The sequence below is a fragment of the Pinus tabuliformis genome, chromosome 1_2 (assembly GCF_031772625.1).
Source record: "Pinus tabuliformis cultivar Carrire ecotype Pingquan chromosome 1_2, CPIR1, whole genome shotgun sequence".
Lineage (NCBI taxonomy): Eukaryota > Viridiplantae > Streptophyta > Pinopsida > Pinales > Pinaceae > Pinus > Pinus tabuliformis.
Window position 1 is genome coordinate 681,925,467 of NC_142298.1, and position 5,235 is coordinate 681,930,701.

The 5,235-nt window shown below is 37.3% G+C and overlaps 1 pseudogene; it reads left to right on the top strand.

The window, feature by feature from the left end:
* Positions 1–202: 202 nt before the first annotated feature.
* Positions 203–5,019, top strand: LOC149207539 (uncharacterized; annotated as a pseudogene).
* The last annotated feature ends 216 nt before the right edge of the window (positions 5,020–5,235 follow it).

The window sequence follows — 5,235 nt, forward strand, 5'->3', positions numbered from 1 at the left end:
AAATTGAACTACCAGAGCCCGATCTGCCAGAGAGAGAGCTACTTGGATTGGCCCTTCTGGCGGGAGAGCGATCTCCAGGATATCTTCCAGCCTTTTCAAAAACTTCACTACTTCCGTGCATTTCTTCTTAGGCAGGGAGGCTAGAAGGGATTTGAAGGCCTCTTCTGCATAGGGAGGAGGAGGAGAAAGAGGAGGCTCCTCTATGGTGAGCCAAAAGTTCCAGCCAGGACGGCCGCAGCCTGGAGCAGGACCCTCAGCGGATCCCCACAGGCACAAAGACGAACCCTTCGCAAGCACCCTTGCAGGATCCCGACAGGTCTTTCCGTGGACTCCTACGCAGGCTCAGAACGCGTGGTAAGCGGCTGCGCACGCAAGCATGGCTCCCACGGAGTGCGGGCTTCGCAGGTTGCAGAGCTCGGACCTCTCCAAAAAACTCTGAATTCCCTAAATTCTAGCAAAATTAACATGTATTCTATTGCCACATAGTATTACTTTGCCAATATCATCAATTAATTGTCAATCTCGTGCATTAGAAATGTGAGTATATAAAATCTGATAAATATTTTTTTAAAATTGAGTTTAAGTTATTTAATTTGTAGAATTCGAGTGCCCCGAGGGTTTTTCAGGGTGTTAAATCCATTTATGCATTCAAAAATGCATTTTAAACAAAAGAAAAATCACGATCTTGTTTAAAATTGTGTTGCTAGATTCTAGTGAAAAGGCCATTTTTTATATAAGTTAGACTACGCTATTATCAATAAAACATTTTGATTGGGTCAAATTACATATAATTAAAAGTAAAATAAAATTAATAATTAATAATTATAATTATAATTAATAATAAAACCAACCTAGATCCATCTTAACTATCCACCATGTGCCAAGAGAGATCAGATTTGTTGAGATGCAAACTTCATTTAGAGTGAAAAGAGATTTGATTTTTTGAGATGCAAACTTCATTTAGAGTGAAAAGAGATTTGATCCCTTTGGGTGCTTGGTAGATTCAAGTTAAGATACGTCTAAGTGGATACTAATTCAATGTGATTTTACAAAAGAAGCATGGAAATTTATGGTGACAATGACATAAGGAAAAACTAAGTGGAGTGAAAGTATATTATTGGAAAGCATTTTAAAATGGTTTGAGAAGAAACCCTCAAATAATAGAGAACCTTATTTCTACTAGTGTAATGGCTATATGGATAAATAAAACCATATACATTTTTGAAGATAATGAATTGCAACCTTTTAAATTACCACAATAATTTAAAATGTCAAGGAATTAAAAAGACTTCAAAACTAAAAAAAACAAGAAAGATAGGAAAATTGAAGGGAGAAATAGTGTAATGGTTATATGGATAGATAAAAACATATACATTTTTTAAAATAATGTATTGCAACTTTTTAAATTACCACAATAATTTAAAATATCAAAGAATTAAATAGACTTCAAAACTAAAAAAAACCAAGAAAGATAGGAAAATTGAAGGGAGACAAATTTAAATCTTGGAATTTCTTTGATGGTGCATGTTAAAAAATGTCAAGTGATTTTCCAATCAAATCTCACAAAATTATTTCAAAATGGAACGAGAAGTGAAATAACCAATAATATTTTTGAATAAAAGACTTTAGAATAATTCTCTTACCATTTAATTATATATATATAAATGGTAAGAGAATTATTCAAGATAAATAATTTGATAATACTTTGATCGACCAAATGAAAACATTAAAACCATAATTTCTTTAATTTCTTTCTCTTCCATGTACACAAACAAAAAACACAACATGAAAGTGAACACTCCATCTCATTCAAAAAATTGAAAAATAAGTAAAAAAGAAACACAACATGGAAGTGAGCATTATGTTATATTCAAAAAAAAAAAAATCCATAATTAGTAATTATGAACTCAAATGGCTGGCAGGGTTGACCTTTTTTAGGAGGGCAGAGGGCTCGGTGGTGAACTCTTGCCACCCTGACCCTCTGTTTTGCACCTTCTTTCATCAGTGCAGCGGGGGATTTATTCTCTTGATGTGTGGGTGACATCTTTATTTTAGGACCCTCTGAGGTGTTCGGGGTTCATTGTGGCCTCCTACCAACTTGCGCTGCTACGATTTTCTTCTCGTCGAGTTTCTTGACGATGTTTGGGTTTGGGCTTCACTACTACCCAGATTAATGTTTTACAGTGCTACCATTATCCAATGTCGCTCCTACCCTTCTCATCTACGTTTGAGTTGCTTTGCTACGAGGCTGTTGGGACATTGTCGTTGCTATCTAATGCCCTCTTTGTTTATAGTTTCGTCACCCCGATTTTGGGCTTTTTTATTTGGGTTTTCCTAGGTGACCAGTGCCAGGTTTTGAGTTTTTCTCCAGGGTTTGTCTTTTTTTTTTCCAGGTTTTCCAAACTTTGTGAAGTGTTTTCGATATTCTTCATTCAACCTTAGATGTTAGGAGAGATGGGTCTGATGCTCAGACCCATTAGCTCCTGGATCTTTTCTGCCAAGGCATTCCATACATTTTATCTCTTATGTTCCTGCATTATATCTTTTATATTCATGCATTGTATTTTTTATAGGAGATCGTTTGGTTCTCCAACATTATATGGACATCATTGTACTCAACAATCCCTTTGACCTACCTTGTGGTCAATATTGGACATAAATATAATTACCTTATCTATCTTATCTTATCTCTGGGTTGTTGTACCTGGTTTTTTGTGTGCATGTGATGAGGCATCTTAGAGAATCTCCAAATGTTTCTTGTTGGTCAAAAAATTTTCCGATGCTATTTTCATGCCCATCAAAGTATCTTCTTGTATTGGAAAAGTGCCTCTCTTTGTTGGTGATATAGTTATCCTTCTAAATCTTGTTTGTGAGCTTTATGCCCTTCTTTCTTTCAGAATTTTGTTGAGATTTACTAACCTGCATAGTTATAATTGATTGCCCATTGTTTAGGCTTTTTTTGTGCACCCTTAGGGGTTCTTTGATTAGCGTGCTATTACTTGGTTTTCATCAGAAATGATGATATTTTGGTTTCAGTGTATATAATGTATGTAAACAACTTATTATTATTAGTCCCTGCCAAAACTAACCGGGACTATTGTTATCCCTGCCAAAACTAACAGGGACTATTGTTTAATTGGTATGCCTTGAAATATGAGATGGTGTACAAAAATATAGATGATTAGACCCAAAATTTTGTTGCACATGTTTTAATTAATTTTTTTCCTAACCTATTAAACACTATCAAGGCTTTGTGTTAACGAATAAAAAATAATGAGGTCTTATTTGGAGTCATACCGAAGAAAAGCTTAAGATTAATTAAAGTGTATAGAGAATTTCTTGTTCAAATGAACAAATGCTACTTTAACTTAATTTCTTGGCATTTTATGTTTTCCATGCTAAGGCTTATCAAGTGACTATTCTAGTTTTGCAGTAAAAATATGTTATGAATTCGTGTCAACGCTCCTACATGGCCCATATGTGGCAACACTCATGCATGGCCATGTTGTACCATTTGGACTTGTTTCTGTGACTGCATGACCTGTTCATTATTTCAGTGCTAATCTCATATGTTACATAATTTAACTTTGATTTTGTGGTAGATTTTCTTTGTGCTGAACTAGTTAGAACGATGGAAGTCTTGTTTTGCAACTCCTTCCAAGAGTTATTAAGCTTTATGTAGCAACATGAATAATTCAGATAATGACTTAGAATGATTCAGATAATGACTCAGAAAGGTTCAGATTAATGATTCATATAATGGCTCAGGTACAACTTTTTGTTCTATAGTTTTTCAAAGTCTTTCTTTGCACCGAAATAGTTAAAACATTATTCTAAAATCCATCTGTACTTTTATTCTTCTATATTGTTGGACACCTAATCCTAAATGGGTTAGTGTGGAAGCTGAAAAGACTAAGCAGTCCAAGAGACCTTGGGATTGAAACCCAAGAGTCACATAATGTACTATAAATGTAAATCATTTGTCAATAAAAATTGTACTGCATGATTTATCTTTCACATTGTCTTTGTTGTCCATGTGTGTTTAACATGGTATCAGAGCGGGCGAATTCTAGCCCTGCTCATATTTGAGCCACTTGTTTTGTGGTCTCTACCTACATGTCAGTTCTGTCTTTCTACTAATCAAAATTGATCATAATTGCCACCTTATTGAGCGTTTTATTCCTCATTCTGCGCCATATTCTTTCCTACGCTCTATGCTCTCTGCCATAACCGTTGTCTGAGATTCGCTGCCACCTCTGTCTATCAGGGGTCCGACGGGCAGATACAATGGTTATCTAATATGGAAACTGAAATGATTCAAGAACCTCTGCGTGGTCAGTCTGTCCACTGCCCCTCCACAGTCGCTACCCATTAAATGCTGCCACTGTTTAGACGCTGCAAATATCTGACATTATTCTCTGCCTTCTGTTGTAACTCCTCTCTTCCTTGACAGGGTCTTTGATTCCCTGGATATGCACTGATTTCCAGGAGGCGAATTGCCAGTCTACTTTGGCCAAGGTCATGGCAACGAGATAGCCCCCGAAGAGCACCACCACCACCACCACTAGCAGCAGTTCAAAGAAACCTCAGGCTCCTGCATCTTCTTCATCTTTGGCTCAGCAGCCGGCGCAGCCGCTTAAATTCTCAAATGACACAGAGAGGCTTCAACATATCAACAGTATCAGGAAATCAGCCGTTGGTGCCCAGATCAAACGCGTTATAGACCTTCTTTTCGAGACCAGGCAAGCTCTTACACCAGCGAAGATAAATGAGGCATGCTATGTTGATATCAATGCCAACAAGGGTGTTTTTGAGAGTTTGAAGAAGAATGTCAAAGTAAATTATGATGGTCATCGGTTCTCATATAAGTCCAAGCATGATCTGAAGGACAAACATGAGCTACTTGTGCTGATCCACAAAGCTCCAGAGGGTGTAGCTGTTATTGACCTGAAGGATGCTTACCCATCCGTGTTGGATGATTTACAGGAACTCAAGGCAGTTGGTGATAATTTCCGGTAGCGTCCAAGCTCAGCAGAGTGGACGCGTAAAGGAAGCAAACGCTCTAAGCAGAAGAAGCTAAAGGAAGCAAACCATCACTGAGGCACTACCTGTGGCAGTGAGCTAACTATGACGCAACATCTGTGATAGCGAGTTGTTCCCGAGGCCCTTTCTGTTGCAGCAAGATGTTCCTGAGGCTCATGAAGGTTGTTTACTGAGGACGTCGGGCTAAATTCA